At 43.3% G+C, this 16,406-nt stretch overlaps 1 long non-coding RNA gene across 1 annotated transcript; it reads right to left on the reverse strand.

Moving 5' to 3' along the window:
* Positions 1-445: 445 nt before the first annotated feature.
* On the reverse strand, positions 446-2,073 carry LOC111901416 (uncharacterized). The gene is made up of 2 exons (XR_002853509.3): positions 1,141-2,073; positions 446-929 (listed from the first exon to the last, which is right to left on the reverse strand). It is a non-coding gene; the product is annotated as an uncharacterized LOC111901416 (long non-coding RNA).
* Positions 2,074-16,406: the final 14,333 nt, after the last annotated feature.

A 16,406-nucleotide genomic window follows, 5' to 3' on the forward strand; every position in this document is an offset into this window, starting at 1 on the left:
CATTTATAATCCGTAATATTGTTATTGTATCTTATGTTGTTAATCCATATTTCAAAGCACTATTGCTATATTTTTGGGTTAAAAAAACAAATATAGTACAACTTGCTTCTAACATTGCCTTGATGTTGTTGAATTAAAATATACGTGCATTCAGCTTATGTCTCAGACGAGAAACCAGGGCTTATACTAGAAACGTCATATCGTCTTGGTGATGCACTTAATGGTGCAGATGGACCAGACATCACATCATCACAAAAGAGAAAATCATTAAAGACAAATTAAAAGAACTCAGTTATGATAAAACAGCTACCGATAAATCTCAAGGTTGCAGAAATCGTTCGATGTAGGCTAATCGGTGGACTAGGGTCAATGGATTAATCGGCTAGGCGGGATTTATCGGGGGATTAATCGGGGACCATTAATTATTAAAAATATTATTAAAAAATTAATAAATATAACATTAATAATAAAAATATAAGTAAATAAGAACAATTCAACTACATGGTTTGACTATTTTTCTAGTATTCTTGTGAAACAAAGCCAATTCAAATACATGTTACAATGATGTTACAATGCAACACCCTGCAACATCCACACAAATTCTTGAAACTACAAGTTTTGAATTAAAGAACTTGTTAAAAGTTTATTAAATTCTACAATCAGATTTGGAAAATGTGAGCCCTCTCCACTTAAATCAGAATGAATAGTCTATTTCTTTATGTTTTGAATGTCTCATTATGTGATGGAGGACTGTCTGTTTCCCTCCCATGATCTTGTTTCTCTTTACAAACCCATCAATAACGTGGTATATGAAACAACATCTCACTCAGGCATTTCATCGAGCAGGTGGACTTCGCTAGTAATTTTTCCGTTTCTCATCAAACCACAATTCAAATTTTGTTCTTGCTACTGATAATCGACACACTAACCTGCAATTCCAATCCAAAATCACAACTAATAAGCACTATCGGCATCAACAATTCACAATGTCTGTGAATTCAATTTGAAATCACAAAACATCTAATGATTATCAAATCGAGATGCAAATTGCAGTTTTTAAACTCAATTGAAGTTTTATACACAAATGAAATCACAAATGAAAACAAAAGTGAATTAGAGGGATATCGATTAAAGGGATACTGGTGAAGGAGCCGTTGATCGCTTGAGATGCCGATAATAGAGCTATGGGGTAGTCTGCGCTGAAAGAGATGTCAGTGATCGCTTCAGGAATCGGAGTCGAGCAGGGTAGGAGCACCAATCTGTGACTAATTTGATTCACTTGAGTCATCGTCGTTGTCCCCTTATATTTCACCCAAATGGCATAGAGAACTGGTGGAGAAGTGATGAATGGAAAACAATGATTGATTTTAAGTTCACGGCCTACTTGAAACAATGTATCAAACTAGTGTTTGCGAGTATTGATCTGCTGCTTTTGGATAATCAAATATGTCATCTGATATGTGTATATATAGAACTAAAGAGTGTTTGAGGGAGCTATGACAAAAACTAAAGATTTAAGAGTTTTCCACATCGCTGGTGGGATAAGAGATGAAGGAAAAACTTATTCTATAAAAAGGGAAGTCAGCTCCTTTGAGAATCAAACCTAACTAAGTTTGGGCTAGTCAGCTCCTTTGAGTTGGTGGGTATTATAGAGTTAGCTAAGGTGACTTGGTCCGATTTGGGTCCGAATTGGAACGAATTAATCCAATTTGGACCGATTTGGACCGTCTTTGACCGATATTGACCAAGGACGATTAACTTATGCGATAATGCTTATTCGTAAGCGGTTGGAGTCCGCTAAGCATCTAGATGCCGATTAATCAGCCGCCTAAACCGATTTTTACAACCATGATAAATCTATTACATCGGCCATGAAGGATTTTGGTATTCAAAGGTAAAAAAAAAAAAAAAAAAAAAAAAAAAAAAAAAAAAAGTGGTCTTTCTTTTTCCTCTATTTTTATAGATTCTTATTTCTAGTTTTTGTGTTATAGTTGTATTTAGTTTATAAATGTTCTTTTTTTTTGTTAATTTGATCATAGGGTTGTAAACAAATCTTGCTTAATTCAGAGTACACAAATGGATAACAGAAAAAAAAAAAAAAAAAAAAGAGAACAATAAGAAACAAAAGAGAGGTTATTTTCATCCAACTTGTTGCTAGGGTTTTTTCACTTCAAAAAACCCTACGTAAACACCCAAAAAAGGTTCCTACTTATACTAAAAAAGAAAAACAAAACTAACTGATGAGTTTATCTCTAAATTGCAGGAAAGATGATAATGACTAAAGAAACTCAAAAAATAAATAAGATAAGAGATAAATCTTGTAATCTTCTGGATTATTCCAACATTTCCCCCGTTAATCCAGAAGTGGTGACTTGCTTCACTCCTAGCAAGTTTTTTATCTCTTCAAACTTGGTTCTTGACATCGACTTCGTGAGAATATCTGCCCGATGCTTATTGTTGTTCACATGTTGAATTGTAACTTCTCCATTCTCAACACATTCTCTTATATAATGGAATCTTGTATCGATATGTTTACTTCTCCCATGAAACACAGGGTTCTTTTCCAGATCAAGAGCAAATTTGATGTCAATGTACAATACCGGTAGCTTGATGTTACAATTTGTTATCTCGCTAAGCAACCTTCTGATCGAAATTCCTTGACACGTTGTTGTGGTAGCTGCCATGAACTCAGCTTCACAGGTAGAAAGAGCAACACACTATTTCTTTTGTAATGCCCAAGTAACTAAATTTTCATTGAGGTAGAATTACATTCCGCTTGTGCTTCTTCTATCATTCACATCTCTTGCATAGTCACTATCCGTGTAACCGGTAACAATGTCTTCACCACTACCTCTTGCATAAATTAGACCATAATCCAATGTCCCTTTCACATATCTCAGGATATGCTTCACAACCTTCAAGTGTTGAACTGTGGGTCTCTCCATGAACCTACTTACCAATCCGACAACAAATGAGATATCAGGTCGGGTATAGGTTAAGTACCTTAGTGCACCAACCATACTCCTATATTCAGTAGCATCTACATGGCTTCCATTTTCATCCTTGATTAGTTCCAATTTAGAATCCATGGGGTATTTACATGCATTGCAGTCCTTCATACTTGTTTTCTTAAGTATTGTCTTAGCATGGGCTGCTTGTTTCAAGTTGATTCCACCTTCATGTTGATGGACTTCAATTCCAAGATAATATAACAACTTTCCCAGATCACTCATCTTAAATTCCTTATTCATCTGATCCTTAAATTTCTTTATCTTTGTATCACAATTTCCAGTGACAATAAGATCGTCAACATACACCCCTGCAATCAAAAGTTTTCCATCTTTGTTTCTTGTGTAAACAACATATTCATGCATGCATCTTTTGAACCCTAGCCGCTTAAGACACATATCCGGTTTTGCATTCCAAGCTCTAGGAGCTTGGCGGAGCCCGTAAAGTGCTTTGGACAACTTGTATACCTTATTCGGCTGATCACAGTTTACAAATCCTTCAGGTTGGACCACATACACTTCTTGTTCCAATTCTCCATATAAAAATGCAGATTTAACATCTAGGTGGTGTACAATCCACCCGTTTTAACCTGAAAGGGCGAGTAGAATTCTTACTGTTTTAAGTCGTGCAATGGGTACAAACAATTCATCATAATTTATCATGGGATTCTGTACATAGCCCTTCGCTACTATTCTGGTCTTGTGCTTTATCACATTACCGTTTGGGTCCCTTTTTAGTTTATAAACCCATTTGAGTCCGATGGGTTTATGACCTGGTGGTAAGTCAACGAGGTTCCAGGTATGATTTCTTTCAATTGTGTCTAACTCACTTTTCATCGCCTTGACCCAATTTTCATCCTTTGTAGCCACAAAATATAATGTGGGTTCGTCCATATCTTGCAAAAATAAAAGCTCATCACAATCATTATAAATATCAGTTAACAAGCGATACTTTTCTGGACAATCTCTTCTTGTCGAGTTTGTTAAGGAAACACTTGGACCAACCGAGCTATCTGATTCCATTGGTGTAGAGAGAGATACTGGAGTGTTCATTAGTTGGTGCTGCTCGTGCGAGGGGATTTGGGTCGAGTCTTCAATTACACTCTCAGGGTGCAACGGTGTGGAATGTTGAATTTCTGAATCATCATTATGGCCTAGTGAGTTGTACCCTTCAAGGACAAAAGTGGCTCATGTACTTGTTCGATACTTTTCTGTTTCATTCCATGACCACCATTTATTTTCTTCAAATTTTACATCTCTACTTACATATACTTTTCCAATATACGGGTCAAGTAATTGGTAGGCTTTACTCCCTGGTTCACAGCCTAAGTGCACTAACTTCATGCTACGGTTATCGAGTTTCCGTAAGTGACCGTTTGCTACCCTTGTGTGATCAATACATCCAAACACAATTAAGTGTTCAAGGTGGGGTTTTCTTCTTGAGCATGCCTCATATGGAGTTTTATCTTTGAGTGCTTTCGTGGACACCCGGTTAAGTACATAGACAACGTGTCGTACAGCTTCACCCCATAAATTTCTAGGTACAAGCATGCCCTTCAAAATACTTCTCGCCATCTCAATCACAGTACGATTTCTTCTCTCCACGAAACCGTTTTGTTGCGGGTAGTATGGTGCTATGAAGTGACGATTTAGACCTGTCTCGTCGTAGTAAGTCGTAAATTGATTCGAGAGAAATTCCCCACCGCGGTCGGTTCTAAAGACCTTGATTTTTTCACATGTTTCATTTTCAACGAATATGCAGAAGTTTTTTAAAACACTGAATGCTTCATCTTTTGTTTTTATCATAAAGACCCACATAATACGACTGTGATCATCAACTAATAGAAGAAAATACAGATTACCAGAAGGCATGGGCGGTGATATTGGACCACAAAGGTCACCATACACACGTTCAAGTCTTTTCCCAGCCTTATAGTTGGTTTGTGTTGGGTAGGAGTTTCGAGTTTGCTTCATAACCAAACAACCCTCACATAGCTTTTTGGGGTGATCTATTTTAGGTAACCCATGAACCATTTATTTGTCTGTCATTAGTTTTATAGCAAGAAAATTCACGTGACCAAGGTGTGCATGCCATAGCCATGATGGCTCGTCTAAATTTGCTAACAAGCATACAGGTCCAGATTCATTCAAGATAATTTTGTACAAGTGATTTTGAGAACGTTTTACCTTCATAATTAATTTTCCGTTCCTACCATGAATCCACAGAAAAATCCACGCATCAACACTTCATCTCCATCTTCTGCGAGTTGTCCCAAGCTTATGATATTGCTACATAAACTCGGGATGTAGTACACCGCTTGTAGCAATCGTTGTTCACCATTTTTGCATTGAAATAAGATCTAAACTTTACCTTCTATGCACACCTTTGAACCATCCCTAAACTTTACATGTCCTCAGACACTAGTGTCAAGCTCAAGAAACTTCTCTTTCTTGCCCGTCATATGGTTGCTTGCCCCGTTGTCCAAGTACCACACGTTGGACCTATTGAATTCGTCACTAACAGATCTCAACTTTGGAGTTACTCTTTCCTCATTTAAGAACACCTATTCACACGATTTTCTTGTGTTCTTTACTCCTAGTAGTAATGCTGACTCATCATCGTCATCTGCTTGTGCTAGGTTATCTTCTTGATTTATGTTAGCCTATTGATTTCTTGCACTCGGCAATATAGTGACCGTATTCTTGGCAGTTATAGCATTGGATCTTGCTTTTATCATGATTTTGGAATGAACCACTACCTCCTCCTCGTTCTTGGGTAGTATCACCTCCCCGATTGTTATTGTTGCCACCTCTTCCACGACCTTTACCATGGCTACGCTCAAGCCACTCCTGATCAGTTGGTAACAACTCTTGTCCTTCTTCAACTTGTTTCTTTGATCTGTCGAGCTATTCTTGGTGATTAAGTAATAACTTTCTATCGTTGGTTTCGGTCTAACTACGCACCCTTTCTTCATGAGCTTTTAATCTCCCAATAACCTCCTCAACCGTCATTGTTTCAAGATCCGCAAACTGCTTAATTGTCGAGGCAATTTGCAAAAACTTACCTGGTACGACACGAAGCAGTTTTTTCGCAACATAAGCCTCGTCCATGGTTTCTCCCAAGGCCGGGATGTTCCTTACTATGTCATTTATATTCATGGAAAAATCATCTATAGTTTCTGTTTCCTTCATGTTCAAGATTTCGAATTCCGTCTTTAGAGTTTGGACTTTCGCAGTCTTTACCCTGTCTGCACCCATGTACATAACCTTCAATGTTTCCCATGCTTCCTTCGTTGTTTGCTTCTCCGCAATTTACAGCAACAGGTCTTCCGAAATTCCATGATAGATGGCGGCGAGTGCCATCTTGTCTTTCTTCACGTCAACCGGGTTTTAGGGATTCTTTGGCTCCACGGCATCCCATACTTCTTGAGCTTGCATAAAGACCTTCATCTTTATAGCCCAGGATGCATAGTTTGTAGCACCCGAAAATCAGAAAGACCAAGAAATGAAAGAAAACCCTAAGTTAAAGGGCCAACTCGCCGAGTCTAAGGAGGAACTCGGTGAGTCGGAGCGGGATCCAGGGGATCGATTAAGTAACCGACTCGGCGAGTCGGAAAAAGGGACTCGGCGAGTCCGGCCTGTATTGGGAAACCCTAAATCCGGGACTTTGTGCACTATTTGAACATCTCATTCTCCTTCTATCAGCCTCATTTGTAGCCCCCATTGTCCAGAAGTTATCCCACGAAACCTTAGTGCTCTCCTTGAGTGTGTGAGTTAATATTGAAGGATTTAAGTGTTCTTGAAGCCTAGAAGGAGAAGAAGGAGTTGAGGGTTCAAGAGGAAGGTTGTGGATCCAGAAGATTCATCTCTTTTGCTACTCATTTTGGTAACCAAGTTCCTTCCTTTTCTTGTTATTTGTTAGATCTCTTCATGTCCCTCTTTATGAGATTTTGGACCAAGTATGATGCATTTCGGGATTTGGACGTCCTCAAGATGGATCCCTTCAGATCTAGGTGTGTCTTGGCCTAGAGACCCACGAAGTATCAGTTTTTGGTGTGATGGTAAAGCCTCTTTGCCCCAAGCCCTAGCCCTAAAGTGTTTTAATCTCATATCTCTTTGGTTTCACGTAAAGTTTGCAACTTTACGTGAGGAATAGACTTGGGAAGAGTGGATCTACAGTTTAGAGCCCCAGCATGGCTCGAAAAGCCACTGTATGGATTAAGAACTGGAGCGACTCGGCGAGTCACATGGGTGGACTCGGCGAGTTGGATGAGCAACTCGGCGAGTCTGTTCTTGGACTCGGCGAGTCAGGTCGCGAAACCCCGAACCCTTTGAGGTAAGACTCAAATTAGTGAGTCGGGTGGAGACTCAGTGAGCTGGACATGTCAGGACTCGGAAATCAGTGGACTCGGCGATTCGAGTCGCGAATGGAAGGACTCTAAGCATATGAACTCGACGAGTCAGTAGGCAGACTCGACGAGTAGGGTTGACCTGGAAGGTTGACTTTGACCAGGACTTTGACTTTGACCAGAGTAGACTTGGTTGACTTTCGGGGGACAGTTAGACTAAGTGTTGCATTGATATTGGTAGCTCGGGGAACTAGTGGAGCAGGAGTTCAGAGAGTTTCTGAGCAGCAGCTAGAAGGGTTATCAGCAAGTTCAGCAAGTGCAAGTGAGTTTCCCCTTGTGTGAATGGGTCTACGGCCACAATGCTGGCCCATGTAGTTATGAGTAGGAAGACCCGGGGGTTAGCCCTAGGCACAGTATGCTAGTATGATATTCAGGACGTGGTCCAGTGTAGCGGGCGGGTGCCTAAGGAATGGTTTGCATGATAGTTATATTTGTTGTCTGTGTGATACATGTATGTGCCTGGTAGGAAGGTGAGTGTGGGCGAGGTCCCGTATCTCACCAGCAGCAGAGTATGGACGGTGTTCCATATCTCATTAGCAGCAGAGTAAGGGCGAGGCCCAGGTTAGGGAAAGCGTGAGTGTGGGTCGGGCCCGTATCGCACTATCAGTAGGAGCGTGGACGGGGTTCCATGACTCATCAGTTGCAAGACATGGGCGAGGCCCAAGATAGGCGAGGCCTTTAGAACATGATTTGGTAGTATATGTTTAGTTTATGGGTTGTGATATGTTATGTGTTAATATACGTTGGCGGGCGAGGCCCGGTGACAGGTGAGGCCTAAGCGAAATAGATCTGTGTCCGAGCGGGGCTCGAAGCCAGGCAGGGCCTAAAGCGGCAGGGTTGTTGTAGCGAGCAAGGCCCGAGGTAGGGCGAGGCCCCGAATAGCGAGCGTGGCCCAGTATGTGCAGTATGTGGTTATGCATGGTATGTGGTAGGTTGGGGAACTCACTAAGCTTCGTGCTTACGGTTTTCAGTTTTGGTTTCAGGTACTTCCAGTAGCGGAGGGAAGAGCTCGGGGTGATCGCATGGCACACACCATTGATTTGTCAGCTTGGGATGTTTTACTCTGATAATGATCATATGTTTTGGAAATTAACACTCTATTTATGTTATGGATTGATAATTATGTTTTAAGTAATGTTTTATAAAAGAAATTTTTAGTCTTGAATTTCGGGACGTTACATAGTTGCTTTTGGATAGCATAGGGTACTAAATCTTCGATCCTTCCATGGTGGGGATTTACTTCTGTGATTATCGAAGCCCGGTAGGTCTTTGGTAAGTATGCTCTGATACCAAATATAAAGAGATCCTGCTTAATTCAGAGTACATGAATGGAGAAAAGAGAAAATAGAGAACAAGAAGAAACAAAAGAGAGGGTATTTTCGTCCAACTTTTGTTGGGGTTTTTTCAATTCAAAAAAACCTACGTAAATACCAAAAAAAGTTCCTACTTATATTAGAAAAGAAAAACAAAATTAACTGGTGAGTTTATCTCTAAATTGCCGGAAAGATGATAATGACTAAAGAAACTCAAAAAATAAATAAGATAAGATATAAATCTTCTAATCGTCTGGATTATTCCAACAAGGACAAACAAATTTAGTTGGCCAAATACGCATGTTTTTACAAAGCATTGGGAGAAATGGTTTGTGGACATTTTGTAACGTCGCAAATTTCGAGTCCAAAAATTTCATTTTAATTAACTGATTATAAAAACATTGATAAGAAAACTACGTAACAATATATCATTTTGTAAATCAATGTATCATGTCTGAAAACCCAAATCATATAATAGCAACATTTCAAAGTACAATCCCAGAATATCTCAAGTGCGGAAAATCAATGCGTGTGTGTATGATGTGTTGCTACTGTGCCAACTCTTTCCCCTTCGCTGAATAGGTACCTGAAACCAAAACTGTAAACTGTAAGCACGAAGCTTAGTAAGTTCCCCCATTGTACCACATACCATACGATCACATAGCATACATACTGTCAGGCAATTCTGGGGTGCCCGACCTACTCGGTACGACCATTCTAGGGTGCCGACCTACCCGTGTCAAGCCATTCTAGGGTGCTGACCTACCCATCGGTCCTAACAACCGACCCTCGGGGACTATTCCACACCCTACTGCTACTATCGCATATATCATAACATACACATACTATCAGACATATTTGGGGTGTCCGAACTACCTTTCGGTCCTAACAACCGAACTTGGGGACTATTCCCATCATACTACCACTATCACATATAACATATCATGTCAGCATATAAACATAACATCACATACTACCAGACATATCTGAGGTGTCTGACCTACCTTTCGGTCCTAACAACCAAACTCTACTACTATCACATATAACATATCATGCCACCATATAACATATCAGGTAGTAGCAAACCTAGATGATATCACAAAGACAATCATCTAACACACAACTCCTACTGGTGGGTCGGCATTGTGGCCGTAGACCCACCACTACTGGAAGGTAACTCACCTCGTAATAGTGGCTGCTGATAATCTGCGTGGGAAACCTCTGTCTGTTGCTGCTCCGGAAATCCTCCAGCTATAATCCTTACAAAACACTCAGTCAGAATCTGATATCTACTCTTAGGGTAAAATAACTATTTTACCCCTAACCAAGTCCAAGTCAATGTCAACTTCCAGTTGACCCGACTCGCCAAGTTGGGCCGTCAACTCGTCGAGTCCCTAACCCTTTACCCGTCCTTATCCACGACTCTAGTCTTCGAGTTTAGCAACGACTCAACGAGTTCCCCTTCCATATGAACATCGAATGAACCTTCATCCGACTCACCGAGTTGTATGAATAACTTGTCGAGTTCACCTTCATCTGATCCGAAGTTTGACCCCTAACCATGCTTGCAATCATGGTTGGTTTCCACATATGGCTTATAGAAGCCATAAATCTCCCAAAAAAGGGATCTAACAAATGAACAAGCAAGGTTTAGACTTTATACCTTCTGGAAGCTGCAAAGGAAGCACCAACTTAAACTCCTCTGGTCCTCATTCGATCCTATAAGCTTTTCCCTTCTTCCTTGACACCACAAAACACCAAGATCACTCAAAAGCTCTTAAATCTCTCCACACATAGTTAGGGTTCGCTATGAAGGGTTTCTGGAAGCAATAGGGATGAATGGGGGCGGAATGAGATGATTAAATAGGGTGCAAGCCCTTAAATTAGGGTTTTGTCCAGTCAGAGTCTACTCGTCGAGTCTAGATGCCGACTCGACGAGTCCAATACTTAAGTCCCGCGTCCCATCCCGCTCCTACTCGACGAGTTAGGCCTTCAACTCGCCGAGTCTCATGCCAAAATGCAAAATACTTAAATAAAAATATGTACCAGTAACTAGGTGTTACAAATTTCCCCCACTTATTTTAGACTTCGTCCTCGAAGTCTGTTGCTCATTCCTGGAAAAGCTATGGGTAATGCTCCATCATCTCATCCACCGGCTCCCAAGTCCACTCTGATCCTTTCCGGTGCTGCCATTGCACCTTCACTAGTTCCACCCTCTTGTTCCTTAGATCCTTCGACTTCCAGTCGAGGATCGCCACTGGCCGTTCAATGTAATTCAGGTTGTCATCGACCTGAATATCCTCTAAGGGTACCACTACTGAGTCGTCTACCAGGCACTTTCGCAGCTGGGAGACGTGGAAAGTGTTGTGGATTTGACTGAGTTCGGCTAGCAGATCCAGCCTGTACGCCACCTTGCCCACTCGGGCGATAACTTTGAAAGGCCCAATGTACCGGGGGCCCAACTTGCCCCGTTTCCTAAATCGGATGACGCCCTTCCATGGCGACACCTTCAGGAGAACCATATCCCCGACTTGAAACTCCAGGTTTGAACGGCGCTTGTCAGGATAGCTCTTCTGCTGAATCTATGCAGTATGAAGCCTGCTCCGAACCTGCTGAATCCTCTATGTTGTCTTGAGCACCACTTCGGTGCTCCCCATGACCCTCTGGCCAACCTCACCCCAGCATATCGGGGTCCTGCACTTCCTCCCGTATAACATCTTGAAGGGAGGATGATTGATACTCACGTGATAGCTATTGTTATACGAGAACTCAGCCAATGGGAGGTAAGTATCCCAGCTACCTCCGAAGTCTAGTATGCACGCTCGCAGCATATTCTCCAGAGTCTGGATGGTCCGCGCGCTCTAAATATCTGTCTGCGAGTGAAAGGCGGTGCTAAAATACAGACGGGTACCCAACTCGTCGTGAAACTTCTTCCAAAACCTGGAAGTGAACCGAACATCTCTGTATGAAATCACCGATACTGGTACCCCGTGCCGCGCCACCACCTCCCTGATATAGATGTCAGCCAACTTTTCAGCCTAAATGATCTCCTGAATTGGAATAAAATGGGCACAATCGGTCAATCGATCGACGATGACCCAAACCGAATCCACTCATCGCGTAGTCCTGTGAAGCTTTGTGATAAAATCCATAGTAATGTCTTCCCATTTCCATAGTGGGATATCCAACAGCTGCATCTTTCCATGTGGCCTCTGGTGCTCGGCTTTGACCTTCCTGCAGGTCAAGCACCGCTCCACGTACCATTCTACATCCCGCTTCATGCAGGGCCACCAATAGTCCAGACGAAGATCCCTATACATCTTCGTCACCCCAGGATGAATGGAGAATCGAGATTTGTGCGCCTCCTCCATCAGAACCTGGCGCACACCCCCATGGTATGGTACCCACACCCTGCGGTGGAGGGTCAACAGCCCTCGGCTATCATAATTGAAGGAGGAAACCTGGCCTACAATCTGTTCAATCTTCCGATGTTCCTCCTTCATGGCCTCCTGCTGGGCCTCTCGAATATGCTCCAACAGTGGAGTCACCACGATCATCCTCATGCAAATATCCCTGATCGGCGCTGCCTTGCGGCTAAGCGCGTCTACCACCACATTGGCTTTCCCCGGGTGGTAAATGATCTCGCAATCATAATCCTTCACCATGTCCAACCACCGACGCTGCCTCATGTTTAGATTTGGCTGATCCATGAGGTACCTCAAACTCTTGTGGTCCGTGTAAATGGTACAACGGACCCCATAGAGGTAATGACGCCAAATCTTGAGGGCGAACACAATAGCCCCCAGCTCCAAATCATGCATCGGGTAGTTCGCCTCGTGAGGCTTCAGCTGCCTTGAAGCGTAGGCGATGACATGCCCTCTCTGCATCAAAACCGCGCCCAAACCCAAAATAGACGCGTCGCAGTATACAACAAAATCCTCTACGCCCTCTGGCAGGGCTAAGATCGACGCCTCGCACAATCTCTGTCTCAGTGTCTCAAACGCTGCCTACTGCTCAGGCCCCCAGCGAAAGACTACAGCTTTCTTCGTCAGCCGCGTCAAGGGTACGACTATCTTGGAGAAATCCTGGATGAATCTCCGATAGTAGCCGGCTAATCCCAGGAAACTCCGAATCTCAGATGGAGACTTCGGAACTACCCATCTCATCATGGCCTCTACCTTGGTCGGGTCCACCGATATCCCGTTATGGTTGACAAGGTGCCCGAGAAACTGCACCTCACGCAACCAGAACTCACACTTGGAGAACTTAGCATACAAGTTCTCCCTTCTCAAAGTCTCCAGAACCTCTCACAGATGCTCCTCGTGCTCCTCCTGTGTCTTGGAGTAAACCAAGATATCATCGATGAAAACTATCACATACCGATCCAGCATCGGTCTGCACCCGCGGTTCATGAGATCCATGAACACGGCAGGAGCATTGGTGAGCCTGAAAGGCATCACCACGAACTCATAGGGGCCATAGCGCGTCCGGAACGCAGTCTTCTGTACATCCTCCTCTCTGACCCTCATATGATGATATCCTAAACGCAGATCAATCTTGGAGAACCAAGATGCTCCCTGAAGCTGGTCAAAGAGGTCATCAATCCTCGAAAGTGGGTAACGGTTCTTCACCGTTACCTTGTTTAGCTCCTGATAATCTATGCACATGCGATGTGACCCGTCCTTCTTCTTAACAAACAGGATCGGGGCTCCCCAAGGCGAACTACTCGGCCTGATAAATCCTTTGTCTAGCAGCTCCTGCAGCTGCGTAGACAACTCCTACATCTCGGGAGGAGCCAACCGATATGGTGTCTTGGCTATCAAAGCCGCACCAGGGACTAGGTCGATCTTGAACTCCACCTGTCGCTCCGAAGGTATCCCAGGAAGCTCCTCTGGGAACACATCTAAGTAGTCTCGCACCACCGAAACATCACTCACTGTCGCCTTACCCGCCTCCTGGGTATCCATGACATAGGCGACATATCCTACACAACCTTGCTGAAGGTAACGCCTAGCCCTCGCTGCCGAACATAAAGTTGGTCCTTGTTGTGGCCTCTCGCCCTGAATTACCAGCTCTCCCCCACTTGGGGTCTTGATCCACACCAACTGTTGCGCGCAGTCGATCACCACCCCATTCGGGCTTAGCCAATCCATGCTGATAATAACCTTGCTCCCCCGCAAAGGTATGGGAACCAAATCTACCAGGTAGCACTCCTTGAATAATCTCAGCACACGATCTCGGAATACTGTTGATGCTTGCACCGATCGATCATCGGCAATCTCTACCTCTAAAGGGCAATCCAACATGCCCGAAGACTCAGGAAACCTCTTGTTGAGCGCAAGAGAAATAAAAGATCGAGTGGCACCCGAATCAAACAACACCTGCACTGGAATACCATTCAGATGGAACGACACTAAACATGTTTATACAGAGCATATATCAATATCATAAACATCATATAAATAGATCAGAGGGGGAAGAATCATACCCGTCACCACTAGAGCCTTTTGCCTTGCCATGTCGGCAATCAGTAATCCGTAGGGTCGCTGGAGCTGACGCCTTCACTGGCGCTGCTGCTGTCAACTGGGGGCAATTGCCCTTCTTATGTCCCCTCTGGTTGCAGTGAAAACACAACAACTCGGATGTATGAATAGTGGGTACATGGGCGGTACAATCCCTGCTGAAGTGCCCCGTTTTGCCGCACTTGTAGCAGCCCGACGATCCCAACCTACATGCTCCCTCGTGCGACCTGCCGCATTTCCTGCAGTGGCCCTGTCCTGACTAGCCTTTTGTCCTACCATCTGATCCCTTAGTCTTCTTCCCCGAAGCCCCAGTCACCTGCCCCTCCTCTACCTTCCTCTTCGGATGTGCTCCAGATCAATCTCCCTTTCCCTTGCCCTGACAATCATGGAATCCAGGGTAGGGCAAGCTGAAAAACTAACATGCTTCCGAGTCCAAAAAGTTCATTTTAATTAAGAGTGAATTACTGAAATCGTCCCTGTGATTTGGTCAAAATTGCACGTTTGGTCCCTAACTTTTTTTTGCACTTGGATCGTCCCTGTAGTTTGATTTTGTTGCGTTTTTCGTCCCTATGGTCTGGTAAAAAATGCATGTTTGGTCCCTAACTTTATGTATGTAAGGGACGAAAAATGCAACAAAATCAAACCACAGGGACGAAAAATGCAACAAAAACAAACCACAGGGACGATCCGAGTGCAAAAAAAAGTTAGGGACCAAACGTGCAATTTTGACTAAACCACAGGGACGATTTCAGTAATTTACTCTTTAATTAACTGATTATAAATACATTCATAAGAAAACTACATAACAATATATCATTTTGTAAATCAATGTATCATGTCTGAAAACCCAAATCATATAATAGCAACATGTCAGAGTACAATCCCAGAATATCTCAAGTGTGGAGAATCAATGCGTGTGTGTATGATGTGCTGCTACCGCGCCAGCTTTTTCCCCTTCGCTGAAGAGGTACCTGAAACCAAAACTGTAAACTGTAAGCACGAAGCTTAGTGAGTTCCCCCATCGTACCACATACCATACGATCACATAGCATACATAATGTCGAGCAATTCTAGGGTGCCCGACCTACCCGGTACGACCACTATGGGGTGCTGACCTACCCGGTACGACCATTCTAGGGTGCCGATCTACCCGTGTCAAGCCATTATGGGGTGCTGACCTACCCGTCAGTCCTAACAACCGACCCTCGGGGACTATTCCACACCCTACTGTTACTATCGCATATATCATAACATACACATACTATCAGACGTATCTGGGGTGTCCGAACTACCCTTCGGTCCTAACAACCGAACTTGGGGAGTATTCCCCTCCTATTACCACTATCACATATAACATATCATGCCAGCATATAAACATAACATCACATACTGTCAGACATATTTGGGGTGTCTGACCTACCCTTCGGTCCTAACAACTGAACTTTACTACTATCACATATAACATATCATGCTAGCATATAACATATCAGGTAGTAGCAAACCTAGATTATATCACAAAGACAATCATCTAACATACAACTCCTACTAGTGGGCCGACATTGTGGCCATAGACCCACCGCTACTGGATGGTAACTCACCTCGTACTAGTAGTTGCTGATAATCTGTGCGGGAAACCTCTGTCTGTTGCTGCTCCGGAAATCCTCCGGCTATAATCCCCACAAAACACTTAGTCAGAATCTAATATCTACTCTTCGGGTAAAATGACTATTTTACCCCTAACCAAGTCCAAGTCAAAGTCAACTTCCAGTTGACCCGACTCGTCGAGTTGGGTCGTCAACTCGTCGAGTCCCTAACCCTTTACCCGTCCTTATCCACGACTCTACTCGTCGAGTTTAGCCACGACTCGACGAGTTCCCCTTCTATATGAACATCGAATGAACCTTCATCTAACTCGACGAGTTGTATGAACAACTCGTCGAGTTCACCTTCATCTGATAAACAAGTCCTGTCCTTGACTCGTCGAGTTGTATGAACAACTCGTCGAGTTCATCTTCAACTATTAGGAAATTGCCTTGGACTCTCCGAGTCTGTTATAGCACTCGTCGAGTCCCATGAACTCCTGGTCTAAGGCTAAGTCCAATACTTTAGGTCACTCCTTTGCACCCTCTAACACTCAACTAGGTTCCTTCGAAC

The sequence above is a fragment of the Lactuca sativa genome, chromosome 2 (assembly GCF_002870075.4).
Source record: "Lactuca sativa cultivar Salinas chromosome 2, Lsat_Salinas_v11, whole genome shotgun sequence".
NCBI classification, from domain to species: domain Eukaryota; kingdom Viridiplantae; phylum Streptophyta; class Magnoliopsida; order Asterales; family Asteraceae; genus Lactuca; species Lactuca sativa.